Source organism: Pongo pygmaeus, chromosome 5 (genome assembly GCF_028885625.2).
Source record: "Pongo pygmaeus isolate AG05252 chromosome 5, NHGRI_mPonPyg2-v2.0_pri, whole genome shotgun sequence".
Taxonomy (NCBI): Eukaryota; Metazoa; Chordata; class Mammalia; order Primates; family Hominidae; genus Pongo; species Pongo pygmaeus.
This window is the reverse complement of record NC_072378.2, coordinates 150,318,365-150,335,929: the sequence shown is the minus strand read 5'-3', so window position 1 is coordinate 150,335,929 and position 17,565 is coordinate 150,318,365. Positions and strand designations below refer to the sequence as shown.

General features: G+C 41.2%; 1 pseudogene; it reads right to left on the bottom strand.

The window, feature by feature from the left end:
• Window positions 1–1,539: 1,539 nt before the first annotated feature.
• On the bottom strand, window positions 1,540–3,150 carry LOC129038683 (T-complex protein 1 subunit eta-like; annotated as a pseudogene).
• Window positions 3,151–17,565: the final 14,415 nt, after the last annotated feature.

Sequence of the window (17,565 nt, the reverse complement as noted above, 5' to 3'; positions counted from 1 at the left end):
CCTTATTTTTATTTACATAGTTTTACAAGAATATAGTGTACGTAATCTGTCTTCCATTTTAAACCTAAAGTCTTCCTAATTTCTTCTTCATAGTTTCAACATACATAAAGGTAACAATTCAAAGCACCTGTCGCTTCAACAAGAAGATATTTTATATATTTAAAAAACAGATAAAAACAATTTTAAAATACTTGCTGTAAGAATAAAATTGTATCTGATAAGTAGAACTAAAATTTTGACCGCTGTTGCAATAGATTTGGTGGGGGCTTTTTTGAGGGTTTTTTTTTTTTTTTTTTTTGAGACAGGGTCTTGGTCTGTTGTCCAAGCTGGAGTACAGAGGTGTGAACGCAGCTCCCTGCAGCCTTGAACTCCTGGGCCGAAATGATCCTCCTGCCTCAGTCTCCCATACTGCTGGGACCACAGATGTGAGCCATCCCACCCAGCTAATTTTTAGATTTTTTGGAGAGATGGGCATTTCACTATGTTGCCCAGGCCAGTCTCAAACACCTAGGCTCAAGTGATCCCCTGCCTCAGCCTCCAAAATCGCTAGGATTACAGGCATGAGCCTCTGTGCATGGCCTCTTTATTATTATTATTATTTTATTTTTCAAACGAGGAAAAAAGCTATGCAATAACAGAAAATTCTAGTTATATTTAAAACAGGATTGTAAGAGAAACATGTTAACGTAATTGTGGTTTTCTCTTTTTTATAATTTTAACATTTTCGATTCAGGGAGTACATGTGCAGTTTTGTTACATGGATATATTGTGTGACACTGAGGTTTGAGATATGAATGATGTCATGTAGTCAGTAGCAGCACAGACTCAATGGCAGCTTTTCAGTCCTCACCCCTCCATCTCTCCCCTTCTCATAGTCCCCAGTGTCTACTCTTCCCATCTTTATGTCCATGTGTACCCAAAGCTTAGCTCCCACTTAAGAATGAGAACATGCAGTATTTGGTTTTTTGTTCCTATATTAATTCACTTAGGATAATGGCCTCCAGTTGCATCCATGTTGATCCAAAGGACACAATTTTGTTCTTTTTTATGGCTGCATAGTATTCCATGGTGTATATGTGCCACATTTCCTTTATCCAATCCACAAATGATGGGCACCTAGGTTGATTCTATGTCTGCTGTTGTGAATAGTGCTGCAATGAACATGTAAGCATGTGTGTCTTTTTGCTAGAATGATTTCTTTTCCTTTGGTTATATGCCCAGTAGTGAAATCGCTGGGTCAAATGGCAGTTCTGTTTTAAGTTCTTTGAGAAACCTCTGAACTGCTTTCTGCAGTAGCTAAACTATTTTACATTTTCACCAGCAGTGTAAAGCGTTCCCTTTTCTCTGTAGCCTCATCACCCATATGCTATTTTTTGACTTTTCCCCCCAAAGTCTCAAGTTTTATTTAAATAGCCTCCAGTGAGAACAGAGTGGGTCAGTGACTACCCCTTCCTTGTAAAGTCTATTAACCAAACCAAGGAGAGTAAGCACACCCTGCAGCCAGCCTGCCAGCCAGTCATGTGATAGGCGGGGTGCCTCTCAATGGGGGCGGCTGCGACCACGACCCCAGCTAGCTGCTGGGGGAGCATCCACAGTCAGTCGGGGTTCTTGATGGTTTCATCCACAGACACGATCAGGCACGCAGCCTAAGAGGCCACTGCCAGGGCATTGATCCATACCAAAGCTGGCTCCCACACGAAGGCCTCAAAGTTGTCAGCAATGTCCTCATTGTTGATGTCCACCTCATATCATGTGCCCCTGGGCATGCCGTGCCTGCAGCTTGTTGAGAATCTTTGTGGCCCCAAAGCCAGCATTGTTGTACAGCTGGAATGAGACAATCTCCAAGGCCTTGGCATATGCCCCAATCAACAGCTGTTGTTTTCCTGGAATAGTCCTTGAGGAATCCTGGAGGTACTTGGAGAACTCCCTCTCAATGGCCCTGCCACCAGCCACCACTGACTCATTCCCGATGGCCCTCCTGATGATCATGATGGCATCACACAGGGACCGCTCTGTCTCCTCCATAAACTGCTCTCTACCGCCATGGAGGATGAAGGTGCATGTCTCGGCTTTGAGGCAGCCAGTAAAAAAGTTGTACCTCTCACCTTTAATCTGGGTCTCTTCAAACACCTGGCATCGACCCAGCACATCTGCTAAGAAAGCATTCGTACTGGTCTGGATTGAGCCTCCACAGGCCATCATCGTCCTCTTCAGATTCTCCTCAGGTACTTGGCCAGCACAGAACATGTTCCTGTCAGCAAAGTACTGGGTGGCCACATCCCCAGTGGGGAGTTTGGACAAGACAACTTTGGCTCCAGAATGATTGATTCTCTCTAACTTGTCATAGAGAATGTTCCACTCGGCCTCAACAATCGCCTGATAATCCTCAACTGTGTGGATTTTTATCTAAGCATTATCTTTCTCAGCTTTCAACACGAGCTCGACATTCAAAAGGGCAATCTAGGGATTTTGGTATTTTTGGGGGGGGTTGCATTTTAAACCTAGCATAAGAGAAAGTCTTCTTAAATGCAACACCAGCTGGGCTCCACCCTGTACCTTCTTGATTCGAATCATTTTAAGCTGCAGCAAATCATCACACATCATCACTGCATCCACCACCATCTTAGCAAAGAAAGCTTTCTGCTGCGAGATCAGTTGGAGCTCAGAGTGGTCCTGGCACACTACTCCAGCAGCTTCCTCTACTCCACTTTATCTGCCTTCTTCACAGTCACAGCAATCTCTTTCATCGTGTTAACTAACAACTGGATGGCTGCGCAGACAGCTCGAATGATGAGCTGAGGGTGTAAACCACCCTTCACCTACACTTTCACCTGCGTCAGAAACTGCAGCCAGCAAGGTCACTGAGATGGTGCCATCACCGACCTCAGTGTCTTGGGATTTGGCAATGTCCACTAAAGTCTTTGCTGCAGGATGGACAACACGAAGAAGTTTCAGAATTGTGGCCATATCGTTAGATATTGTTGCTTTGCCTCCGCCATCCACAATAAGCTTGTCCACGCCACAGGCACCCAGGGTGGCTCTTACAGCCTTGGCAATCACCTGGCAGGCACTGAGGTTATTCACAAGCTGGGGGAGGCCTTGGGAGCTATCAGTCCCCTCTTTCAACAGGATAACTAGTGTGAGCATCATTTTAGAAACTTACTCGGTGGTCCGCTACTCTCCTCTCTTCTCCGTGACGGATCTGTCCAGCAATCCACCTAATTTTTGACTTTTTAATAATCACCATTCTGGCTGGTGTGAGATGGTATCTCACTGTAGTTTTGTTTTGCATTTCTCTGATGATTAGTGATGCTGAGAATTTTTTCATGTTTGTTGGCCACTTTGTATGTCTTCTTTTGAGAAGTGTCTGTTCCTGTTCTTTGCCCACTTTTTCATGGGGTTATTTGGTTTTTGCTTGTTGAATTGTTTAAGTTTCTTACAGATTCTGGATATTAGACCTTTGTTGGCTGCATAGTTTGCAAATATGTTCTCCCATTCTGTAGGTTGTCTGTTTACTCTGTTGACAGTTTTTTTTTTTGTTTTTTTGTTTTTTGCCCTGCAGAAGCTCTTTAGTTTAATTAGGTCTCACTTTTCAACTTTTGGTTTTGTCACAATTGCTTTTGACTTTCCCAAGGCCAATGTCCAGAACGGTATTTCTGAAAATTTCTTCTAGGATTCTTACAGTTTGCGGTCATATATTTAAATCTCCAATCTGACTGGGTGTGGTGACCCTCGCCTGTAATCCCAGTACTTTAGGAGGCTGAGGCAGGTGGATCACCTGAGGTCAGGTGTTCAAGACCAGCCTGGGCAACATGGTGAAACCCAGTCTCTACTAAAAATACAAAAATTAGTTGGGTGTGGTGGCAGGCACCTGTAATCCCAGCTACTCGAGAGACTGAGGCAGGAGAATGGCTTGAACCCAGGAGGCAGAGGTTGCAGTGAGCTGAGATCTTGCCACTGCACTCTAGCCTGGGCGACAAGAGTGAGACTCCTTCTCAAAAAATGAAAAATAAATATTCAATCTATCTTGAGTTGATTTTTGTATATAGTGAAAGTTAAGGGTCCAGTTTCATTTTTCTGCATATAAATATCCAGCTATCCCGGCACCATTTATTGAATAGGGAATACCTTTTCCCATTGCTTATTTGTGTCAGTTTTGTCAAAGATCAGATGGCTGCAGATGTGCAGCTTTATTTCTGGGTTCTCTATTCTGTTCCAGCCATTATCCTAAGTGAATTATGCAGGAACAGAAAACTAAATACTGCATGTTCTCACTATGTACCAGTACCATGTTGTTTTGGTTACCGTAGCCTTATAGGATAGCTTGATGTCAGGTGATGTGATTGAAGTCAGGTGATGTGATGCCGCTCCTTTTTTTTTTTTTTTTTTTTGGCTTAGGATTGCTTTGGCTAATGGGCTGTTTTTCAGTTCCATATGAATTTTAGAATAGTTTTTTCTAATTGTGTGAAAAATAACATTGGAAGTTTGATAGGAATAGCATTGAATCTGTAGATTGCTTCGGGCAGTGTGGCCATTTTAACGGTACTGATTCTTCCAACCTATGAGCACGGAACGTTCTTCCATTTGCTTGTGTCATCTATGATTTCTTTCAGCAGGATTTTGCAGTTATCCCTGTAGAGATCTTTCATCTCCTTGGTTAGGTGTACTTCTAGGGGCATGTGTGTGAGTGTGTGTGTGTGTTGTAAATGGGATTGCATTCTTGATTTGGCTCTCAGCTTGAACATTATAGGTGTATGGAATAACTAATTTGTATACATTGATTTTGTATCCTGAAACTTTACTGAAATCATTTATCAGTTCTAGGAGCCTTGTGGCAGAGTCTTTAAGGTTTTCTAGTTATTATCATATCGACAGTGAAGAATGACAGCTTGACTTCTTTTCCTATTTGTATATCTTTCCTTGTTTCTCTTGTCTGACTGCTGTGGCTGGGACTGCCAGTACTATGTTGAATAGAAGTGGTGAGAGTGGGCATCCTTGTCTTGTTGCTGTTCTTAAGGGGAATGTTTCTAGCTTTTTCCCATTCAGTATGATGTTGGCTGTGGGTTTGTCATAGACGGCTCTTATTATTTTGAGGTATGTTCCTTCAGTGACTAGTTTGTTGAGAGTTTTTGCCATGAAGGTATGTTGGATTTTATTGAAAGCTTTTTCTGCATCTATTGAGATGATCATATGGTTTTTGCTTTTAATTCTGCTGATGTGGTGAATCATATTTATTACTTTGCATATGTTAAACCACCTTGCATCCCAGGAATAAAGAAAATAGGCAGCTATTGTCAGGCAGTGGACAACAGACAGTGCAAGACTGCTATCCTTGAGAGAGGGGACATTCCCATGGTGAGCCCTACAACTGTCTGCTGGGGACAGTTCCCCATTTTGCTATGAGCTGAAGTCCAAGCACAGCACAGGGGCCTCACTAGCATAGAAGGCAGAGATCAGAGATTGGGGCAGCTAAAGTGACTGGAATCTGCAGGACAGGTCACCAAAGAGGGAATTGCCAAGTGGAGAGGAAGGGCAGAAGTCTGTGGGGGGAGTCCTTGGCCAAGTAGTGCTTGCTCAGAGTGAGACCTCCTGAAGTTTGCCAGAGAACCACTGCTATGGGGTTGAAACAGAGATAGTAGAGGCAGAGCCGTGTTGCAGGACATTGGGGGCCAGCCCAGCCAGAGAGGAGAGATATTGTTAATACTTTATTAACACCATGAACATCCTAAGGCCATAGCTTAGAAATAAGGGTCACGTCTCAGAGTGAGATCTACACAACAAAGCTTAAAGTCAATCCCTGTCAAGATGAGCAGGGAAGACAGAGTTTTGAGGTTGCATTTAGAAGGTCATAGGAACTGCGTGGACTTTCCACACATCTACCTAATAGAGCATAAAACCAAGCCTTCTAAAGATCAGGATGGTTAACAGATCATTGAATTGCCTACTGGAACAAAAATCAACACAGTTCAGAGGAAAATAACAGAATCCAAAGTTTCTGCAATGTGTTATCAATGAGTCAAGATATAATAATGAAAAATCTCTGGACAGTATGGCGGTTTTGTAAAATGGCTGCCAATTCTTTGACACACTTCCCATCAAGAGGTAGAATCTCTGTCTTTACCCCTTGACTCTCGGTGGGTGCTATAGTCTGGATGTGTCCCCCAAAATTCGTGTGTCAGAAACTTAATCCCCAGCGCAACAGTGTTGGGATGTGAGGCCTTTTGGGAGATGTTTAGGTCGGACCACTCAGGCCAATGGTGTGACAAAGCCAAACCACATGTTGGTAGTAAAGTCAGTGGGCCTAGACATCAAATCATCCTAACCCAGGCATCAGACATGCTAGTAAAGGAATCTCTATGTCATTCTACCAAGAATTGAGTCACCACTTTCTTGTCTTTCCAGCCATGGAACAGACAGACAATACTTATTGTGCCCTCTCCAAATTTCCTGACCCACAGAATCGATGGGAACCCATAAAACACTTGTTTTAAACTATTAAGCTTTGGAATGGTTGTTTAGTTTTGTTTTCTTTAAAAAGCAAAAATCATCAGTGCAACCCGCAAAGTAGCAAGAAAATGTTGCTCAAGAAAGAAAGCAGTCAATAAAAACAAACTCTGAACTAATCCAGATGTTGGATTTAGCAGACAAAGCTTTACTATGGGCACAGTCGTTCATGTCATCTGAAAAGAGAAACAGTTTTATTTCTTTCTCTCCAGTACTTTCCTGTGTCTGGCCCCTACCCCTTTCCTATCACCTATTCAATCAGAAATACTGTCAGCTTCCAGTATTTTATAGGTGCCATGGAAACTTTGGTGCTTGGGCATTGAGTATTTCTTTTTTGGCAAAGGGAATGATTTTCAGACTAACCAGGGAGAACAAACACTAGTTAGGGGAGGAATGAACATCAGGGAGTCCTAACTGCTCTCGGTGAGCCCAGGTTTCCTGATCTACATGAATGACAGTCCCAGACACCAATTTGCAAATGAGAGGACTGGACCATTGTTTGTGACCTTTGAGAGATTATGGACATTAACAAAGGTGTCTAGACTACAGAAATGGGCAAAAGTTATCCAAACATCAAGAGGGGAGTACAGTTTATTTTGCAAAGACTATATCAGTCCGATATCAATCCTGTACAAGATTCTAGCAACAGTTTTTGAGGGCCTATCTGGAAAATTCTGACAAAAAAACAATGGTCATCAGAACCTTAAATTGCTTACTAAATTCCCCAGTATATTTTTATTTTTTAAATTGTTGTTATAAATTGGCAAGTATGAGAATACAATAACCTCAACTCCAAGATTTTCGGCAATTTTGCATATGTTTGTGGAGAAGATGGAAATACATGGGCTGGATAAGGGCAACTGGGTGAAATAATAAACTAATAATCACCGGGCACGGAGACTCATGCCTATAATCCCAGCACTTTGGGAGGCCAAGGCAGGCGGATCACCTGAGGTCGGGAGTTTGAGACCAGCCTGACCAACATGGAGAAACCCTGTCTCTACTAAAAATACAAAATTAGCCTGGCATAGTGGCGCATGCCTGTAATCCCAGCTACTTGGGGGAGGTTAACGCAGGAGAACTGCTTGAACCTGGGAGGCAGAGGTTGCTGTGAGACGAGATTACGCCATTGCACACCTAGGCAACAAGAGCGAAACTCAATCTCAAAAAAAAATTAAAATAAAATAAGCTAATAATCATAGAGGATTCAAATTAATGAATTGATATCAATGTTGGCATAAGTCTTTAATGAAGTGTCTCAAGGCTCTCCCCTTGGCCTTCTCACAGTCCATATTTTACATGGATTTCTTGGATGAAGACATAGAAGGCAGGATCATCAGTTTATAGAGGATACAAAGCCAGGTGAGCAAAAAGTATCTTGAGACAAACAAAATGTAACCACAACATGCTAACACTTATGTGATGCAGTAAAAGCAGTTCTAAGAAGGATGTTGCTATTGTCTGGATGTGTTCTCTCCAAAATTCAGGTGTTACCAATGTGATAGTGTTAAGAGGTGGGCCTTTAAGAGTTGATTAGGTCATGAGGGCTCCTCCCACCTCGATGGGATTACTACTCTTATAAAAGAGGTTTCATGTACCATTTGGCCAGCTTGCACTTCTGCCTTCCACCATGTGGGGATGCAGCAAGAAGGCCATCACTAGACACCAAATGCCAGTGCCTTGATCTTCAACTTCTCAGTTTCTAGAATTGTGAGAAAATAAATTTATGGTATTTATAAATGACCCAATCTCAGGCATTTGTCATAGCAGCACAAAACAGACTAAGACAGGTGTTTATGGCAATAAATGCCTAGATTAAAAAAGATTCAGCAGAACATTAAGTCTAATAAATAAATAATAACAAAAGAAAAAAGGAAGATCTCAAATAATGTAACTTTAAACCCCAAGGAACTAGAAAAAAAAAGCAAACTAAGTTGATAGTCAGCAGAAGGAAGGAAATAATAAAAATTAAAGCGGAAATCAATGAATTTGAGACTAGAAAAACAATAGAAGAGATAAACGAAACTAAGAGTTGGTTTTTTGAAAGATAAAATTGACAAACGTAGGCTAACGAAGAAAAACAGAGAAGACTCAAATGATTAAAATTATAAATGAAAGAAAGACATTACAGTTGATATCACAGAAAGACAAAAGATCATAAGAGACTACTATAAACAATTGTGCACCCACAAATTGGATAATCTAAAAGAAATGGATAAATTGCTAGAAACATAACCTATCAAGACTGCATCATGAAGAAAGAAAACCAGAACAGACAATTAGTGAGTAAGGAGATTGAATCAACAATCAAAAATCTCCTCACGAAGAAAAGGCCAGGGTCAGATGGCTTCATGAGTAAATTCCACAAGACATTTAAAGAAGAAATAACATCTATTTTTCTCAAACTCTTCCAAAAAAAATGAAGAGGATGGAGCACTTCCAAACTCCTTTTACAAGGCCAGCATTACCCTCACACCAAAGCCAGATAAGAAAAATATAAGAAAAGAAAATTACAGGCCAATATCCCCAGTGATCACAGATGCAAACATTCTCAACAAAATATCAGCAAACTGAATTCAACAGCACCATACACCATGATCAAGTGGGATTTATCCCTGGGATGCAAGAATGGTTCAACATGCAAAGCAATAAATGTGACATACCATATTAACATAATGAAGGATAAAAATTATACGATCATCTCAACAGACATAGAAAAAGCATTTGACAAAATTTAGCATCTTTTTATAATAAAAACTCTCCACAAATTAGATGTAGAAGAAATGTATCTCAACATAATAAAGACTGTATACAACAAGCCCACAGCTAACATCATACTCAATGGTGAAAACCTGAAAGCTTTCCCCAAAAAATCAGGAAAAAGACAAGAATGCCCACTCTCAGTGCTTCTATTCCAGAAAGTATTAGAAGTCCTAGCCAGAGCAATTAGGCAAGAAAAGAAAATAAAATATTCAGAAGAGAAAGGAAAAAGTTAAATTGTCTTTGTTTGCATATGACATGATCTTATATATAGAAAACTCTAAAAACTACTCCCCCAAACCATTAGAACTAATAAATAAATTCAGTAGGCCAGGCATGGTGGCTCACAACTGTAATCCCCGTACTTTGGAGGGCTGAGGCAGGAGGATTGCTTCAGGCTAGGAGTTTGAGACCCGCCTGGGCAATATAGTGAGACCCTCATTCTCAGGAGGCTAAAAATGGGAGGATCACATGAGCCCAGGAAGTCAAGGCTGCAGTGAGCCATGATTGTACCACTGCACTCCAGCCTGGGTGACAGAGTGACCCTGTCTCAAAAATAAATAAGTTAATTTATACAACAAAGTTGTGGGATACAAAATCAACATACAAAAATCAGTTGGATTTCAGTACACTAACAATATGTTATCTAAAAAATAAATTAAGACACATTTATAATTGCATCTAAAAGCATAAAATACTTAGGAATAAATTTAACCAAGGAAGTAAAAGCTCTGTACACTGAAAAATATAGACATTGATGAAAGAAATTAAAGTAGACACAAATAAAAGGAAAGCTATCCTGTGTTCATGGATTGGAAGAATTAATATTGTTCCAATGTCCATACTATACAAAATATTTTACAGGTTCAATACAATCCCTATCAAAATTCCAATGACATTTTTCACAGAAATAGAAAATACAATTGTAAAATTCAAATGGAACCACAAGGCTAGGCACAGTAGCTTATGACTATTCTCCCAGCACTTTGGGAGGCCGAGGTGGGCTGGTCACCTGAGGTCAGGAGTTCAAGACCAGCCTGGCCAACATGGTGAAATCCCATTATACGTCTGTTGAGATGATCATATAATATACGTCTCTACTAAAAATACAAAAATTAGCCAGGTGTGGTGGTGCACGCCTGTAGTCCCAGATACTCGGGAGGCTGAGGCAGAAGGATCACTTGAACCCAGAAGGCAGAGGTTGCAGTGACCTAAGATTATACCATGAACTCCAGCCTAGGTGACAGAGCACAACTCCATCTCAAAAAAAAAAAAAAAAAAAAAAAAAAAAATGGAACCACAAATGAACTCAAATAGCCAAAGCAATTTGAGAAAGAAGAACACAACTGGAGACATCACACTTCTTGATTTCAAATTATATTACAAAGCTATAGTAATCAAAACAGTATGGTACTGGCATCAATGCAGACATATAGACCAATAGTGGAACAGAATAGAGAGCTCAGAAATAACCCCACACATATATGGTCAACTAATCTTTGACAAGGGTGTCAAGAATATGCAATAGGGAAAGGATAGTCTCTTCAGTCAATGGTATTGAGAATACATGGTAACATCACATCCAAAGAATGAAATTGGACCTTTACCTTACAACCTATACAAAAGTTAACCCAAAATGTATTAAGATTTAAATGTAAGACCTGAAACTGAAACTACTAGAAGAAAACATAGGGAAAAAGCTTCTTAACATTGGTCTTGGTAATAATTTTCTTGATGTGACACCAGAAGCACACAAAAGCAAAAATAAACAACTGGGACTGTATCAAACTAAAAACCTCCTGCACAATAAAGGAAACAATCAACAGAGTGGAAAGGCAACCCACAAAATGGGAGAAAATACTTGCAAACCATGTATCTGATAAAGAATTAATATCCAATGTTCATCTTTAACACAGGAAGAACTCATACAACTCAATAGCAAAAACAAAAACAAAACCTGATTTTTAAAAACTGGCAAAGGACACGAATAGAGATTTTATTCAAAGAAAACATACAAGTGGGTGACAAATACATAAAACTGTGCTCCACATTATTAATAATCAGGGAAATGCAAATCAAAATCACAATGAGATATCACCTTGCATCTATTAAAGTGGTGTTGTCATTTTAAAAAAAACACGAGAAATAACAAGTGTTGGTGAGTGTGTGGAGAAAAGAACCCTTGCACACTGTCAGTGGGAATGTAAATTGGTATAGCCATTATGGAAAACAGTACAAAAAAAAGTTCTATTAGAAACGGAGCTAACATATGACCCAGCAATCCCACTTCCAGGTATGTATCCAAAGGAACTGAAAGCAGTATCTCCAAGAGATATCTGTACCCCCATGTTTATTGCAGCACTGTTCACAATAGCCAAGATATGGAAACAACCTAAGTGTTCACTGACAGGCCAATTAAGAAAATGTGATATAGATACACAGATAGATATAGATATAGCTAGATATGCAATGGATATTTTTCAGCCATAAAAAGGAGGAAATCCTGCCATTTGTGACAATACGGGTGAATCTGGAGAACATTAGGACATTATGCTACTTAGGTAAGCTAGACATCAAAATAAAATATTATATGATTTTTCTTGCATGTGGAATCTAAAAAGTCAAACTTAAGCAGAGAATAGAATGGTCATTGTTAGAGGCTGGGAGAGATGTTGCTCAAAGGGTCAAACTTTAAAGTTGGTCAAACTTTCAGTTATAAGATGTGTAAGTTGGATCTAATGTACAGCATGGTGACTATAGTTAATAATACTGTATTTTTTACTTGAAATTTGCTAAAAGAGTAGACCTTAAGTACCTTCACCAAACACACAACACACACAATGGTAACTATGTGTGGTGATGGATATGTTCATTAATGTGATTGTGGTAATCATACACAATGTATATGTACGTAAAATGATCATGTCATATACATCGAATAAATACAGTTTTTTTTTTTTTTTGAGATGGAGTCTCACTCTGTTGCCCAGCTGGAGTGCAGTGGCACCATCTCAGCTCACTGTAATCTGGGCCTCCCAGGTTCAAGCGATTCTCCTGCCTCAGCCTCCCAAGTAGCTGGGATTACAGGTGCCAGCCATTATGCCCAGCTAATTTTTTTTTTTTTTTTTGTATTTTTAGTAGAGATGGGATTTCACTGCATTGACCAGGCTGGTCTTGAACTCCTGACCTCGTGATTTGCCCGCCTCAGCCTCCCAAAGTGCTGGAATTACAGGCGTGAGCCACTTCTCCAGCCTACGATTTTTATTCGTCAGTTATACCTCAGTAATGCTGAAAAACGCAACAATAACAAAGCCAGGTGGGATAGAAGACAGGTTAGATGACAGATGGAGATCTGCAAGCCTCACGATGTGATGAATCGATGAGCTGAGAGAGGACGATCCCAGCCAACACTTAGGAGCCTTTAGCGCACTCGCCATTGTGCCAAGTGCTTTATGTGCTGTGTTTCACTTAATCCTCACCACACTTGTGGGAGGCAAGGTGAGGCAATTATTCCTATATTATGGAGGGGTGATCTGGTGCTTGAAGAGGGTAGGTGACTTGCCCAAAGTCACACAGCCAGCAGGTGTTGGACACTGCTGTCATAAGCCACACTCAACACTGTGCTGTACTAAGCAGGCTGAGTTGCCTGAGCTTCAATGGCATTTTAAAATTATTTAAAGGACTATCACTTGGGAGTAGGTATAGGTTGCTCTGAGTGGTCCCAAGAGAAGGAACTGGGACAGATACTTGGAAGCTACAAAACAGATTGTAACTGAATATAAGGAAAATATTCTAATGAATAGTAAGAGTTGCCCAAAGATGGAAGGAGCTTTGGTGTGTGAAGGTGAAACTAGCTCAATTTCCCCCGAGAACTGATGTTTGCCATTTTTTTTCCTATTAAAGCTAGAAACGGACCCTGCTTTTCTTAATGCTTACAACTTACATTTGTCTTATCTGAATCCCTTTTTCAGGAAACCCTCCGACTTCCAGATAATATTGAGGAAGTGAAACTCACATCCCCACATCCAGATAACGAGACACCAGATTCCTCTCTTTACTCCTCCATAATTCCTGTTTTCCTAACCAACCATCTGCTTCCTGTTGACCAACTGTTCTTCCTTACCCCTCCTTAATTCCTGTTTCCTTGTGGGTAGCTACACTCCTTCCCCACTATATACACCCCAATTTAAGTTGGTTGAAGATTTGAGACTTATCTCCACTTATCTTTATTTGGCAGCACCAAAGAAAGCCTTCTTCCCCAAAAATACTTGATCCAGTGATTGGCTTTCTGTGTTGCAAGCGACGGAACCTAAACTGAGCCCCTGGTGTTTCAGTAACAAAATATTGCATTCCCTACCTGTGAATTGGGAGTAATACTAGTACGTGCTGCGTAATTGTTGTTTTAAGTAAATAAGTGACTGTGCGGAACTCAGAATGGTTCCTGGTAGTCGTAGCAGAGTACTTTTTATAAGCGTTTCTTACATTTAAAATGAAAATTAATGAACATGTTCAAGCAGACATGGGGCGTTGCCTTAGTCAATGCATAAGACAACTTCTCAGGATTTTCCCCAGTTAACACCACGTCCTTCCTCTAAAAACAGCCTCTGTTTGCATCCTCAATGAGGAGAGGGAAGGCCATGTTTGTAGCCCTGTTTGTGCCTCATGGTCTCTGTACACTAAGCTCAGTTTAGGGTGGACACAGGACCAAGCTGGACTCATCAGAGTCTCTCTCTTGGTACTGATGGTCACTGTTGTGAGTTTCTGTTCATTGCTGAAGGTGAGGTGAGACAGACTCAGGCTCTGTGCATGGAGGGCAGAAAACTCCAGACTCTGAGAGAAGCATGAATCAGATGTGCAGAGAGAAGTGGAGATCTCAGACTACTTGGTCCCAGAAGAGAGAAACAGCAACTGGGAGACCAGCTGCCTGATTGTTGAGGGTTCTGCCATGTCTGGTCCAGGCCCTCCTAAGGCCTGGCTGCATTTCCTCCCTGCCTGTGAGTGCATGTGCATAAACACGGTAGCTATTTTTTCTTTAAACCAATCTAAAATGAGTTTCTGTTGTTTGCAATCCACAGAGATTTAACTAGGACGAACCTAGATCACCGAGCGGCAAGGCAAGAACTCCATGAGAGGAATTCCAGGTAGAAGGCCAAGAACGTGCTCAGGGGAGAGATTTGAGACCACAAAGTGTCAGGCAACTCCTGTCTTCACTCCCTCCCTCAGGGCTATGTATGCACTGTTCTCTACTTCCTCTTTTCACTGTTCTATTTGTCCCCCTCTGCTGAACAGCTTCTCTTTGCTATCGTCCCCTTCCATGTCCCCTGGAGCTCACCTGGCTTCCCAGCTACACTTCCCTCCCTGACTCAATTTGTTGAGTCAGTTTATTGAGTCAATTTGCTGATTCAGTTTGTTTCTCAATTCTGTTTTTACATTCCTTGGAGAGAGTATCTGATTGGCTGTGCTTGGGCCAGGTGTTCATTACTGATTCCGTCCCGAGTGAACAGGGGGTGTGGTCACCTGGGGGTTGGGGCTGCCCCTTTCAGGGATGTGAACAGAGCAGATTCCATGAAAGGGATATGGAGAAGGAAGAATCTTAGTGCAACAGCCACTCAGCTGGGATGTTGTAGAGAAGGTTCAGGCTTCAAGTGGTTTCATGACTTCTAATCTTAGGAAAGGTCCTTCATTTCTGTTGTAATAACAACAACAACTACCATTGAGCTTCTACCATGTGTCAGATGCCCTTCTAAGCACTTCACATGCGCTGATTTAACTTATTCGATGCCTGTAAACGTATTTAAGATGGGCAGTAGTGGGGAGGGGAGGGCAACAAAAAACGATGGTCACTAGGGTGTTGCTATAGATTGGATGTTTGTAACCCCCCCAAAATTCCTATGTTGAAACCTAATGTGATGATATTTGGAGGTGGAGACTTTGGGAGATGATTAGGGCATGAAGGTGGAGCCCTCATGAATGGGATTAGTGTTCTTATAAAAAAGATCCCAGGCCAGGCGCAGTGCCTCATGCCTGAAATCATAGCACTTTGGGAGGCCGAGGCAGCCAGATCATAAGGTCATGATTTCGAGACCAGTCTGACCAACATGGTGAAACCCTGTCTCGACTAAAAATACAAAAATTAGCCGGGTGTGGTGGCGTGCGCCTGTAATCCCAGCAACTCAGGAGGCTGGGGCAGGAGACTCGTTTGAACCCAGGAGGCAGAGGTTGCAGTGAGCAGAGATTGTGCCTCTGAACTCCAGCCTGGGTGACAGAGCGAGACTTCGTCTCAAAAAAAAAAAAATCCCAGAGAGCTCCCTAACCCCTCCCACCAGGTGAGGACTCAGTGAGAAGACTGCTGTCTATGAACCAGGAAGTGGGCCCTCACGAGACATCAGCGTCTGCCAGCACCATGATGTTGAACTTCCCAGACTCTAGAATTGTGAGGAATACATTTCTGTTGTTTAGAAGCCTCCCAGTCTGTGGTATTCTGTTACAGCAGCCCAGCTAAGATACACGTCATCTCATTCCAACATTCAACAAACTGACCTACAAAGTCCAATCTCAATTTGATCCACTCTTACTCTTAATGATCTATCTTATAAAACAGAAACATATCTTCCTGACATTTTCATCCTCACATAAAAATTCTTCTATCCATTGATAAGGTTTTGATGTTTAGGCTTTTAAAACAAAGATAGTTTATTTCTGAAAAAAACTGAAAAGAGAAGTAGAAGAAGATAAATCATAATGCACAGTGCAATGAAACTTGGTTTTCAAAAATAGCCTTATTAACATATAATTGACTATACCCACTTAAAGCATACAGTTTGATGAACTTTGATCTATGTATTCACCAGTGAAACCATCACTACAATCAAGGTAATGAACACACCTATCACCTGCAAAAGTTTTCATGTGCTTCTCTATAATCCCTTCCCTTCCTACTCAAACTCATGCCTCTTGTATCACAAGGTTTCTCCACTCTGGCTGTTGGGAACATGAATTATTGCCTGGCCAGTGCAAGCTCAGCAGTTTTTCTGCCGGCTTTTTTCTAGTGGTTGCCTCTCTGTCTTGGGAAGTTTCCTCACGTGCATGTACCTGGTCGAAATTCTGCTGAAGACTCAGAGGAACCCTGCGCAGATCTCCAGAGCTCCCTCCTTCCGTTGCACTCTCTCCTCTCTGGTCCTCTAGCCAGCCTGGCCTCCCTGAATTCTCAGCTCTATTTTCCAATTCAGAGGCTCTTTGGGTTCGCCTGTCTGCATTGCAGCTTGGAAACCCTCTCCAGGCAGTAAGCTGGAGCAAGCAGCATGTTCACTTCCTTTGTCTCCCTTCTCCCGGGCCCTGCATTGCCTGTTGCCCAATGTCTGAAAACCATTGTTCCATACATTTTTTTCATGTATTTTTCATTTCAGCTTACAGAGTAAGTCCAGTCCTTGTTGCTCCCTCTTGGCTGAAGCAGATGTCAACACTTATTTTTAAAAAATAGAAAATCATTTACAACAAGCTCATTGTAAAAAAAAATTCAACAGATATAAAGTCTTATAAATTATAAAAGTCAATATTTCCCCTTCAGTACTTGCAACTCACAGCCCAGAAATAACCACTGCTCACGGTAAACACAACATTAAATAATTTCCACTTCTCCCAAAAAGACCTATTGTAAAGTTACAGATGCAGGAAAATCTTTGATGGTGCTGGAGGGATTTAGAAATGAATGCCCCTGAGAAATGCTGTCCTCTCCCCTGTCCACTTCCCTACCACGGAGCATGTGAGCGAGGGCTCACTCTATACTGACTTCTCTTTCACTGTCCCAAAGGCAGGAGTGAGGTGGTCAAAGTCTCTGTGAAGGCACATAAAATCATGTAAGTGAAAGTGTTTGGCAAACTTTGAAATCATATACAATTCTTAGTTAATATATATTATCATGTTATTTTTAATATTAATAACTTATATAACAACTAGTCCTTGGAGGGTTTGATGATACCCTCAGTCAGCATTTTCATCACTAGTGAAAGTTTCTCCTCATAACAATCCTGCTCAAGCTCTCCAAGTTCTATGGCAAAAAATAAAAATAAAAAATAAAAAGCATTATGTTGCTTCAAGGTCATCTTACAATGACTGCAGTTGTGTGGGATGAGCATGCCATATGAGGAAGAATCTCCAGGCCGAAGTGGTACAGTCCAGACACAGCCTTTAGAGCTAAGAGGCCATTTCTTTTAGCCTCAAAAATCACTCAAATATACCCCTGCAAAAACTTTATAATTTCTCCCTTTCATGGAATGGCAAGTAACATTGAGCTTTTTTCTT